The sequence below is a fragment of the Psittacula echo genome (genome assembly GCF_963264785.1).
Source record: "Psittacula echo genome assembly, chromosome: 3".
NCBI classification, from domain to species: Eukaryota; Metazoa; Chordata; class Aves; order Psittaciformes; family Psittacidae; genus Psittacula; species Psittacula echo.
In genome coordinates this window covers 22,035,259-22,048,268 of record NC_137736.1, presented here as the reverse complement: position 1 = coordinate 22,048,268, position 13,010 = coordinate 22,035,259, and positions in this window count along the sequence as shown.

Genomic DNA, 13,010 nt, shown 5'->3' with positions numbered 1-13,010 from the left:
AGAGCACATTGTGTGTGAGTCACGACAGGCTCACTAAGGCGTGCAGTGCTGATAAAAGGCAGCTCTGATGGGCTCTGTCAGGGATCCTGGAGAAACAGCGTGGAAAAAATCTGCTAACCCACATCCCAGCCTGGCAGCCGGGGCCTGGAGACAGCCGGGCATGGAGGGGAGTGCAGGGAAGCCCCCACAGTACTGACAGGTCCTGCTCTGGGCTCAGCCCGTGGGGAAACCCCTGGTCCAGGGCATGAGGATGGTGCTTCCTGGGGCCCTGGAGTCAGCTGAGAGCTTATGGGGCTGAATCAGGGCTTGCATGAGCCCTCAGGTCCCGAGGATGCACCCTGGATAACCCCTTTCTCCCCAGAGGGACCAGCTGGCCAGAGGACATTCGTGACCTCCGAAGAATGTCAGAGGTGTCACCCTCCCTGAACCTACATTCTCCACCCATGCCCCAGCAGCTAGCCCATCTGTGAGACTGCAGGAGACACTGCCCCAAGATGGGGCTGCTCCTTGCAGCACTTTTGTCTAATCCAGAGACACTCCTCTCAAAACATGACTATTTTCCCAACCTGCAGTTTCCCTTTCTTTGTTCTTTACTCCTAGTATGATCCTGCTGTATAATCCTCAGCAGTATCTCCAACTCTCCATTGTTAAGCCTTGCAGGCGCTGACTTCTGAACTGTTTTATGTCCCTCCCCTTTGGGTCAATCTGGCTATGCATTGCCTATCTGCAGTGTCCTTTTAATACTCTCCTCTCTACTGTTACATGGTGTCTCCACTGAATGCTGTCATCCTGCCACAGACTGGAGACTGTGTAAAAGGCAAAAAGAGAAAGAGCTGCTCTTGCAGCTCTGTGGCTCTGTGCTTATAAGCCCTGATCTGTCTTCTCATCAGACTGTGCACACATACACTTCTACTGCATTTTAAAGAGCAGGGTAGCATAGCACCTTCCAGTCATTTCTTTGTAACTTTAGAAACCAGGTCTCCTTTTAGAAAACAGAATCACAGCTGATAAGGAGGCCATGGTGCTCAGGAATTTGCGGGTTTTGAGGACAAGGGTTAGATGAACTGTAAAAGGTTCTACAGCTTAGTGTTTCTGATCCCTTTTTAAACTAAAGAACAAACTAACCTTTCAGGGGAGAAAAAAGAAATCCACAGATTCTTTCTTGGCATGATACCATGCAGCAGCCTGCGGTTATAACCAAATAAAAATCAGGCTAAGCTTTGAAATTCTGCATTTTTCATTTCTGCCAGCTGCTTTTATTTGTCACCATTTCATTTGACGGCATGTGTTAGATATTGCGTGAGGCAAGAGTGCATGGGTGGGAATTTGGAGAAGGATGCTGTAATCCACTTGCAGACCACCTTCTGAAGTCTTGCAAGCCATCAAAATACTCACAATCTAGTCTGCCCTGCTGATGCCAGACCATGCGAAACCCAAAACCCGTTTAATCCCCTTTCCTGGATGATGCAAGCCATATCTAGAAGCCTCTTGTGGAAAGCAGAACACTGGCTTAGGGAATGGATGTCGGCTGCAATCTTTTCTCTACAAATTGAATTTTTACTCTGATACAGTTCATCCCATTACTTCTGAGTCTAATATTTTTGGACAACCTTTGCTTGGCATTTACAGGTCTTTGATCCTCTCTGTTGGTCAGAGAGATACAGTGGGTCTGGGCCCAATTCTCCCTTAGTTAGCTGGGCGTAAACGCCTCTGAATTCACACCAGCTAGATGCAATGTAACATGAGAAGTGTGTGAGGCCCTTTATTCTCCCAACCTCCCCTCATAAATCAGCTCCTGCAGCAGCACCTGAAGTCATTTTCTCAAGACCAAAGCACGCATGGAGAACATTTTGCCAGGAGTCCAGGGAGATCAAATGGCCTCAGGAGGTTTGCTGTTCCCTGCAGTGCTGCTGGCAGCTCGGCTGGGGTCGCTGAGCGTGAGGACCGTGTGTCGCACAGCCCGGCACCAGGAGAAAGCACACGAGGAGGATGTTAAGCCACAGAGAAATCATAGTCGCTTCTGCTTATTGCACTGACTGAGCAGAATGACCCCAGCTGAGGGATCAAGCATAGTCGTATTTCTGTTTCATCTCAGCATCACACAGAGCCAGTTTATCTGCCCAAGAGGTTTCAAGTTATACTGGCTTTCTGGTGGTGAAACTTTCCCGTGGGACTCAACTGCTGAGCAGCTTTTTTTTGGTGGCCCTTTCTTCAGTGTCTCTCGCGTGAGCTGGAACAAGAGTGAAATCCCCTCCCACCAAAGCAGCTTGTGCAGCTCAATGACTGTCTCTCTTGGTGGCAGAGACAAAGACATGAGATTCCTCACAGCTTTTACTGTGTCTGTATGAAGGATGAGCCAAATATTGGTCCCAGCATGGTCCCGTGACTCTAAGCACATGATACTGAGCAGCACTGAAGTTGCTAGGTGGAATTGTGCTATGGTACGTGCCACCCCATCCCTCACCTTTGTCTTCCTCCACCTCAGCATGTCCTTGTCAACGCTCCTTGAGGGGGGTAGAGCCAGATTAGGGGTACCTATATGCCGCAAAGATAAGCAAATGGCAGCCTGGAGGTCCTTATGTCACCTTATACTGCTGTTACTGGGGGGTGTGTTTCTTAGGAGGTACTTCGCATTTTCTAGTCTGGTGCCAAATTCTTCCTTCTATAGTGCCTCTAAAGACTTTCACCAACCAAAAGCCAGGCCTCAGACCCCTGCCTCCTACTGGCAGCGTGCTGACTGCTGCTCAGAGGACAGCCTTCCCATGGGTCAGTGGCCGGGCTCCCCGTAGGGGAAGCACGACACTGGTATAAAACACAGCACAGCTTGGCCAGTTTAGTTCCTGCTACCACCATTATAATTGCTGAAAAAATAAATACATCTCTCTACCCATGAGGTACTTGTGTCAGATAAGTTTTTTAAATAATGCATTTGGAGAAAACCAGAAGCTGCCTTTCTTTGTGAAAGACAAGTTTGCCAGAGCTGTGATTTTCTAAGGACCCTGAAGGACCTGAAATTCCTTATTGACCCTCAGGGGGATTTGGGGGGTGGGGTATGTGTTTCTTCCCTCCCTCGAATATTCAAGCAAGTAGTCCTCAGACATCTCTCTCCTGCTTGTCAGTCTTTGCCCTGTTTGTTTATTTTTTGCACTTCTCCCAGCCCGGACAAGGCAAACAGGCTAGTCTATTGTTGGTGTGCATCTCTTTCACTGCAAGATTTGTTTATGTCTTAGCACAGTGATGCAATATTTGGGTTGAACGCTTCAAGGGAAAATGTTTATAGAGCTAAAAAAATATTTCCATCTGATTTGTTTATAGGAAGTTTTTGCTTGTGGTCTTGGGTTTTGAAAAGGCCTTTGCATGTTTTCTTTTCCGCCTCCCCCACTCCCTCTTTGCAGATTTGAAGTTTGGAGCCAAATTCAGTCATGATAATGCCATGACTGACTCTTTAGGTATTTCTACCATGCTCAGCACTACACCACTGGAGTATCTCCATCCTGGCCTCCTAGCTCTTCTCAGTGGTGTCATCCTTCCTGTTTGCTGAGGTTCCCAAAGCCCCTCTGCAAGGCTGAAGGGTTTCCAGCCTTGGATTCCAACAACTCCCCTTTGCTCCCAAATTGCCTCTGACCTGGACCAGCCCCCAGGCAGGGCAGCCTACACTATGGGGGAGAGTTGGAAGAGTTAAATGGGAACATTGCTTAGAAGGAAAAACAAAAGAGTAATAGGAAAGGCATCTTTGTGTGACTGAGGGCTTAACCAAAACCAGGCCTTCTCCTCCACCCCAGCCAGGAAAACAAGGCAGTACGTGCAGGCAGCCACCGGCAGCGCGTGTGCGGGTGTCCTCCTCTGCCTCCGAGCATGTAGGCAAGGCACAGACACTCGCAGACAGAGGGAGGGCACTCGCTTATTTCTGTGGCCCCCGGGGCATGTGGCCTCCCTTGTCCCCTGCTACTGCACAGCAGCACCCGGCATGGGGTGTGCTTCCTGCCACCACAGCTCTCGTGCCCCTCATTGTACATCCACTCCCCCATGTCTGCCCCTCTCCCATCTGCTTGGTGTTGCTCACCCGGAGGAGTCTGTCCTTCTCTGTGTATTGCATGTCTGACTGCTTGGAAACATTGAGTACCGCAGGGCTGCCTCCTAGACATGCTGATCAGATGAACAGGATGCTGAAATGATGAATGTCACAGTTACTGGCATAGTAGAAAGTGCTTCAGCAGTCCTGGCTTTGGAGAATTTACAGTGTCTCCCGTCACAGCTTGCTGGCAAGAGGCATGGAGGGGACAAGAGGAGGTGCTGGCTTTCTCTGGTGCCTTGAAATTCTGCCTCCTTGTACCAAAACCCATCAGAACAGTCACAGGGTCCCTCCAGCCAGTTCAATGTCCTGCTAAGGTATCCCAATATTATCCATTGCCAGTCTTGTTTCTCTTGGCAGGAGAAACCGTCACGACCTTTACCTTGTTATACATGTACCTGCCTGGGGGAAAACAACAGAACACAGAATATAACAGCATGTCCCAAAATCTTTGAACAAACAGTGTTTTCCCTCAGCATCACTGCCAGGCAGCCTCACACCTCTGTCACCACAGTTTGAGGAGGTGGCTGGCCCCTGAGCCCAAGTGCAGGTCTCTTTCCATGAGCTCACTAACCAGCAGGGCTTCACAGACCATCATCTGGCAACAGCCAGTGTAGGAAAAATTACTCTTGGAGATGTTTCCAGCTACTTCCAGCTGCTGCCTGCACAGGAAAAACATGAGATCACTGGCTCAGAGGAAGCCTTGGCTCCCCCAGCCCCTGCCCATCAGCAGGTGGCCCTGAGAAGAGGAATGGCCTGTGAGTGCTCTGGCAAGGGGGACCTCGCCTCTAGGTATTGGGGTAATACCCAGACGAGTAAATAAAAGCCAGCCCATGCTTTGCTGGTGAGAGGGCTCTCCTGCAAGGGGAGGCTGCAGTCAGTGATGGGTTTATCCCTGAACACCCCATTTCAGAGCCATGCCAGCCACTTGCTGCCTGCAGCCCGCCATGGCCCTCAGTCCTGCTTCCCAGCAGACAGCCCTGTCACCACAGAGGGACCCAGCACAGCCTTTGGCTCCCCCACCTGCCTGTTCCTGCTCCCCAGAGCTGAGATCCAGCAGAAGGGAAGAGCAGAGGGAATGAACAGGCTGGCTCTGGCCCCTTCCATAAGGTAGGGAATGGAGGACAAATTAAAAGAAAATGCACAGCATATTTTTCTGCAGAGATGACAGGACAAGCATACAGTTGCCAACCCTTGTTCTGGAGCACAAGAATGCTTTCAAAGTCACTCTGACAGTCACATTTTCTAGTGGTCAGCAATATCATAATCCCTCAGAGACATGTTCTGTGACTGTTGTGCCCATGAAGGAGCAGGAGCTTTCTGGGAACTCTAAGGCCACACTACAAGTATGTTTGCTCTGTCCTGTTAGCTTGGGACCGAGGTTGCCCAAGAGTCACATGCTCTTGCGCATCCATGTACCTTGGCTGTTGCCCAGAGCAAGCTGGCAAGGGAGCGGGGGCGTCTCTGCTGAGAGCAATACTGAGGTTTTCCTCAAAGGTATCTGCAAGGCTGGGTGAAGAAAACTAAGGCTAATACATTTTGTAGAGTCCTGGCTTGATTATCTGGGCCTTGTGTCTACGACACACACATGGGCCTTCATAACTAGTACGTGCTAGCCTATCTTGGCTCTTCAAGTGTAGGATGCCACATTGTTGTGTTGTTAGGGGTTTTAGTGTGCTGAGAGCCAGATGGAGGAGATCACCAAAGGAACATGAGGGCAAGGTAGACCAAAGTGCATGCACAGACACCGTAACTGCAAGCCTTGGTCTATGAGGGAAAACCAGGAAGGACATTGCTCACAGGCTGTGGCCAACTGCACACTTTCATGCCATCTTTGATACCTTCTTGGAGCCAATAACTGCATCCTCCCAGGAGGGGAGGTATATGGGTCACACCGACTTGGTACATCAACTATGTCCCCCGCAGACGGCTGTTGCACATCTGTTTGTATGTTGCTGCTGAATGCTAGATGGTGGTTCCTAAGAGTGGCAGAAATAGCTTATTTATTCTGTTTGGCATCTATATCCATTCCCTCTTATTTCTCTCTTCTCCTCCAAACCCATAACCCCCTCCAAAAAAAAAAGCCAAGCTAATGCCTTCCAGATGAGGTGCTAGAAGCTGCTAATTGCACCCGGATCCGTCCTGATTTGTGCTTCAGTCAGCAAGGCACCTCGCTAATGGATCTGAAACTTGGCAGTGGGCCTGGGACCAGTGTCAAAGGAAATGGATGAGAAGGAAGGAGAGAGCAGAGGGTTAGAGGGAGAGCAGGGAGACCCAGAAAGAAAAACGATTCCTCCTCCTCACAGCAAGGCGCTGAATCCTGATAAGGGCTTGTGGTTGTCCCCCAGGGCGAGGTGGTCGTGTGTGGGATGGCAGCAGCACAAGCACGTTGCCTTCTCCTGGTGGAGACCCCACGCCTGTGCCGAGGTCTGCTTTTGTGGGAAGGCTGGTGCTTATGTTGGGGCAGGAAGGCAGAGCTGGGGCACACTTGGGCTTTACCAGCTCCTGTACTGGCTTGATCTTTCCTGGTGCAAAGCTGGGAGCCAAGAGCCAGGAGCCAGGGCATGAGCCTGAGCCGCTGCTCCCTGTTGATGTGGGGCATGTCACACCTCATGGGCAGCTCCCAGGAGAGGCACCAGCTGGGTGATTGTAGGTGAGTTGGAAGTGCAGAGGAGAGAGAAAATGAGAGGGAAGAGGGGTGGGGAGGTGAGAGCAGGCAGGGCAAGAGATGAAACAGGCTCAGGGAGGAAAGAGAGAACAGGAGGTACTACCAAGGGAAAAAGCAAGGAGGAGAAGTGAAGGCTGGAGAATAAGGAGATGGGGTGATTTATGTAGATCTTTCTCCTGTGCAGCCTTCAACACCCACAGTGCTATGCTAGCAGCCAGATGGGGCTGCAGCCTCCAGACAGACCCCACACTTGGGGAGCTCCAAGGGAACCATGCATGCTGTCCTGCCCAGGAGCCCTGGGACTCCACTGCAGAGCTGCAGGGGTCAAGAGCTTTCTATCAACAGACAAACTCCCAGACGATTCTCTTCAGTGGCTTCTCAGGACCTGCCTGAGGTATGGGTCTGTTTCTGGATGTGTGGACACCACCAGTACAAAGAGACTTTGGAAAAGCGTACAAGCAGCCATGAGTCTGACTGGGCCTGTCCTGCAGGGCCATGGTGACACTCCATAGCACGTTCCTGGTGATCACAGAGAGGAAATGATAATGCTGACAGCACTGGGGCTTTTCTCTCTCAATAACTTCAAAATGACCTGCTGCCCCAGTTCGGTCTACACTGAGAACCTGAAGACCTCCTGTGCTACATTTCCCAGGCCCTCTGCTTCATCATCAGCATAGGGCTGAGGAGATTTGTACTCAGTCCTTGGAGGTTAGCTTGAGGGTATGAAGCAACCTCACTTCTGTGTTCTGGAGGGCCCCAGGAGACCACACAGTCGTTCCTTTCCACCATGAGATACCCCCCTAGCACTAAATCCAGTGTCTTACCCAAAGCAGCTACAGAAGGGAGTTTATTCCACTCATTTTACTGGCAGAGAAAATGAAGGTCAGAAAAGCAAAGTAGTATTTCTGAGGGTTCCGCAGAGAATCCAGGTCCCATCTGGGAGAAGACCTGTAGTTACCTGTAGTCAGAGGGTACCTGCTCTGCTAGACCAGCAGAACCATAAAGTCATCATAGAGGGAAAAACTGCAGCAGATAACTGGGAACAGAGAAGATATTTGGACCCACACTGGTGATCTGGATAGATGGGCACTTGGTCTCAACAAGTTCTCTTCGTTGCAAAATAAAAGCAAACAAGGAATACCTCAGTAGAAGGAAACTCCCTAACAGCTGTAACTGCCAGGAGGGCCCTGGAAGTGTGGTAATCAACATGATAGTCCTGGGGAAGATGCTTTAGGTGGAGGAGGGTGCCAGGCTGAGAGCGGAAACAGGACAACCAGAAGCAGCCAACTGCAATAGGAAGGCAGTTGGTTAGAACCAGTAAGGCACCATGCTAACCTCCCTTTGGCTGCAAGTCCCATTTTCATCAACTTTGCAATTCTTGGCAAAGATCGGAGGGAGTTTCCACTAGACTGTGATTCATTTAGTGAAATGTGATCGTGGCCAGCAGGGGAAGGAAGTAGACAGACAGACTGACAGGGAGATGGTGCACTGTGAGCAGGGGCAAGACTGTCAGGCCTCTGCAGAAGGGGCAGAAAGAGACCTGTTCTTTTTGGTAGGGATCTCAGTGCGCAATCTGCTAGGGGAAGAGGTAAGGAAGTAGAAAAGCAAACTAATTACAGACATTGTGTGTGCTTGTGTGCGCCTACAGACTGATTAGCTCATGTCTCCAAAGCACTTGGAGATGGAAACCAGTTAATTATCCTTATTAATTTTTCCCCTTTTGCTGCTGGTTATTTTTGGAGACCATTTTAAACACAATGTACCACCCAGGTGCTGGCTGCCCCAAAGCCCACTGGAATTCCCTACATGTCTTTTCCTTCGCTTACACAAAGGACAGAACAGTCCCAATGGGAGTGATTCCTTCTTCCTGAAATGAGGTCAAATCAAAGGAATTAAAAAAAAGGGGGGGAGAAAAATAACACATCCTGTGCCCAAGTCACGTGACGCTTGCCTGCTTCTGTGCCTCTTGGAGGCCAAAGGCAAGGTGGCTGCCTCTCTCTGCACTCACTGGGGCCCTGAAATGCTGGCAGATGGGTACCAGGATGCACAGGAAACAAGCATAATTGCTATGCAGCTCGTTGCAGCACAGGTGAGACCTAGACTTAGTTTCTTTCCAATTGTATTGCTGTGGGTACCCACCAGAAGACACTGAGGGAAACCCTGGTGAATATCCTGAGGCCATTTCTGACAACAGGGGGATTTTGGGCTTCGGCAGTGCAATAGGACAAGTCATTTTCCAAGGCAAACAACAGAAATACATGGCTTTAAACTTCATCTGCCACCTGCTTTGCCTGTTCTTAGGTGGAGGGCATGGCTGCTGCCTGATGCATGAGCTGTTTTCTTCTATCCTCTCTGACCTTCGGGTTGCTTGGAAAACTAGGGAAGGAGCTGTGAACCCCCTGGATGTGAATGAGCACACTTAGGGATTGAGGATTTTGGGACTGACTGTGCTCTCGTGCCCAGTTCGGTATGCAGGCAGGGCAGCAGCACGAAGAAGATGGACACACACTCCTCTGGACCCACGTGAGGCTACGTATGCCTGGCTCAGCCCCAGCCCCACAGCCACCCCATAGGCTCTGTCCTGTGGGCCCCAGTGCTTGCCTCAGTCCTTGGCTGCTTGCATCAGGGTATGTGGTTCCTCTTCCAGACTTTGGGTGCTGCAGTGCTAGGGCTTCCTGGGCAACTCAGAAAGGAGTCTCCTCAAAAAAGTCTGGGAAAGGTCTGGCTGTGGAGAAATGCCTGGCCCTTTCCTTCCCCTCCTTCCAGTTTCTTGCTGCCTGGGGCCAGGGCACTCCCTGCACAGCTGGGTGGGAAGCCACAGTCCAAGAACTGGAGAATTAACAGTTTTTCAGCTCTGTGCCAAAGCGTTAAGTGCTGGAAAACCAGACCATGCGCACCATGTTAAAATAAAGGGATAGCTGAAGACTTCCAGACCATGACAGGTTTGATCTGGCTTGTTTATTTTTGGCAGGAGAGACTGAGGGAGGCCAGGGCAGGGACCGAGCGTGTATTATATGTGCCAGAGAGAGCACGTCTCTTCCAAGTCAGCTGCGTTCTGTCTGCTTTCACACATGGCCCGTCAGTCCCATTCTGGTGCTGCGCTTTGCCTGGTGGCTGAATGCAGGAACATCTGTACCAGGTCCATTGCAATGTGATTTATGAATCCTCTCTGAGTTCCCATCTTTCCTCCTCCTCCTCTTCCTTTCGGGGACTTAGGGATTTGGTTGTTTTGGGGTTGTTTTTTTTTTTTCTTTAATAAAGAGCACTTCAAGTTAATTTAAGGCAGAACCCCTTGATTTACTCTGCTTTGGTTTCAGGAACAAAAGACTTTAGGGGGGGAAAGAAGCCGTTGAGGTTTTAAGGATTGTTTCCTGTTGTACCTCAGCCTTCCTGTGCAGACAGAAAGCATGCCATGGTACAGCAGCAGCACTTGCCTGGCACTGGGAAGGACCCCAACCAGTCTGGGCTACAGGTTCCCTGTCAGAAAGACCAATTTGGTCAAGCGCGGAGTCAGTCCATCAAGAAGCAGATCTCTGTGCTGTGCTGCTTCTAGGCAACATGGTGTTTTCTGAGTTCTTGGGTCCCAGCAGAGACAAAACACAGGATTTTAAGATATAAGATACAAGAAGTAGTGTTACAGATGTACAAAGCAGGATTGCATGGAAGTGATGGAGAACTATCAGTAAGGAGAAAATAATTCTGTAACTCAGAGCTTCTCAGGTGGCAGAAAGGGTGCAGGGAGAAGGGGGCCTTTCAACACCCCTCTCCTAGTATCATATCCCACTATTTCTGAACCTCCAACTGTGTAGTGATACATCTGCATAAGTTTGCAGACTTGGGAACATGTACCCATAACGGTCCACTGCAGGCCAAAGTGAGATCTGTCGGGGGGGGGGGAAGAGATGTCTTTATATCATCCTTGTAGAAGTGAGAAGAATAATGCAAGGCTGCAAGGGACAGCTGATGAGAGCTTCCAGAGGAAGACACTGCCCCCAAGGACTGCAGCCTGTGTGCAGTCACTTTTGGCTAGTCACTTCTTCTAACGCCAGTTCCTAAAGCACTGTACTTCCCCACGTGCTTGCATTTCCCAAATCTAAAGGGCATGGTACTAACAGAGTATCCTGTGTAGAAGGGTTGAGTCAAAGAGTTATAAAACCAATAAATCAGGAGCATGGCTGAGTTCCTGCTCTTTGAGGAGCTGAAACTGGCTTGGTCTTTCATGAAGCCCAGGTTTGACTTAACTGAAAAGTAGACCTGTTTGTTTCTTTCTGCTGCAGTGTATCCTAGCTTAAAACCTGTCATCTGCACCCTGCACATCTTTCATAGGAGAAAAAGGAAGTGTTGTAGATGAGGTACCAGGTCAGATACATACTAAATTATGTAAAAAGCACTCCCACACTTATGTTTTTGTACTTGGGCCTCTCAATATCCTGTTGACAGGAATTCAGAGTGTCCTGGAAAGCATCACTGAAAAACACCTACGTGGACCTCTTGCTCTGTAAGAAAACCACCAGACAAATACAACCTTCTGCTGAAGCTATGCAGTGATACAGCTGAGGGTGCCTCACTGAACTGTGAAATTGGAGAGCCAACTTTAACAGCTAGTGTCACCAAATGAGTCAAAACCTCCAGAGTAACTTTATACCTGTGATTCTGCAAGCAAGTCTTGCATGCTTCACCAGCAGCCAAGCAACAATAGCTTCAGAGCAGAGTGGGGTACCTGGCTCCTTAGTGGTGTTGAGAAACTGCCCTGAGACGAGGCACTACTCTGCACAACACACACGGGTCAAAACCAGGATCAGTTGGGTGAGGCAGTTTGTGCCACTAAAAATTCCCCAACTCAGACCTTCTCTGGCCACTGGGGCACCATCAAAACCCTGAGCACTGCTTGGGACTCTATTCTGAGCACAGGTGATGGAGAACGGTCTCCAGTACTCACCTTCTGCACTGGAAATAGAAGGCTTGAGAAGAGAGGGGATGCAGACAAAGGCTAGCAGGATGGTCAGGGGAAGAGAGTGCCTATCGTGGGGCAGGAGACTGTTGATTTATTTTGCCCAGAAAAATGCAGGCTGAGAATGGATATGATTGTTCTTGGTAAACACATCAGAGGCATAAGCACCAGGGAGGGAGCAGAGCTATTTAAGCCTTGAAACAATGTTGGCGCAAGAACAAGTGGGCATACTCCAGCCAGGAATAAATTGAGACTGGAAATAAGAATGGTTTAAGCCTCAGAGCTGTCAAGTTGGGGAGAAGCCTACTAATTGGGGCAGCAGGAGAACCTTAAAACTTGTTAGGATTGTTTGGAGCTTCACATTTGTGCAAAAGATTGCACGATGTGATTGCTGACAATAGCAAGGCACAAGACGTGGTCAAATAGGAGATCCCTTCCAGCGCTACACCCCTACTGCGAAGCACTCGGGATTGATTTCTTTCTCATGTTAAGGCAGGAGAGTTGCAGGATCCCTTGCCATCCAGCCCTGTGGGGAAGCTGCTCACAAGCCAGTTGCAAGCAAGCAGATGAGGATACTTTCTCAGATGGCTGAAGATGATATGACAATTCCTACTAATGAGCTGTGAGGAGAAACGTGTCTCTTGTCCCAGGAGGAATATTGCAGGCATCGCACCAGGCCACAGCCAGGCAGCAGGGCAGAAACAAACAGCAGAGGCAAAGAGCTGAAATTCCAGAGGAGAAAACCAAGTACAGGCATTTGCTTGTTAGAGAGCAGGGGGCTTCATGGCTTCTTTGTCTGCTTGAAGGCAACAGAGATTGGACAATTACCAGGGAAAATTTATGTAACACTTTCTGTCATCTTGGGCTATGGCAGCTCTGCAGTAAGTCATAGGTTTACCTGAGCGATCCAGGCCAGGAGTCTGGTGGGTTTATACAGCCATATACCCACTTTTCAAGGAGAGAAACTCCCACCCTGGCAAGGAACCACCCAAAACTACGTACCTCCTGATTAGTGCCCCCGGCTCTTTTCAGCATCTCCCAGTGAAAACAGCAATGTGATAATCTTGCCTGGTCCAATCCTGGTATGAGGTGAAAAGCCCCTATCCTGACCCAGGGAGTTTCCCAAGGCAAGGGAGCTGCACGGAGAGAAGAAACAGCTTTGGGATCTGAAGGCAGTGCAGCAAGGAGCCACCTCAGGCTTGAAATCACTCATCTGTACCCAACATGAAGGTGAAAGCTTGCTGGGCAAAAGGATCTCTGCACAGATGGGACAAGAGTGGTGTTCTGTGACACAGAGGCGCTATGCACAGCCCCCAGCC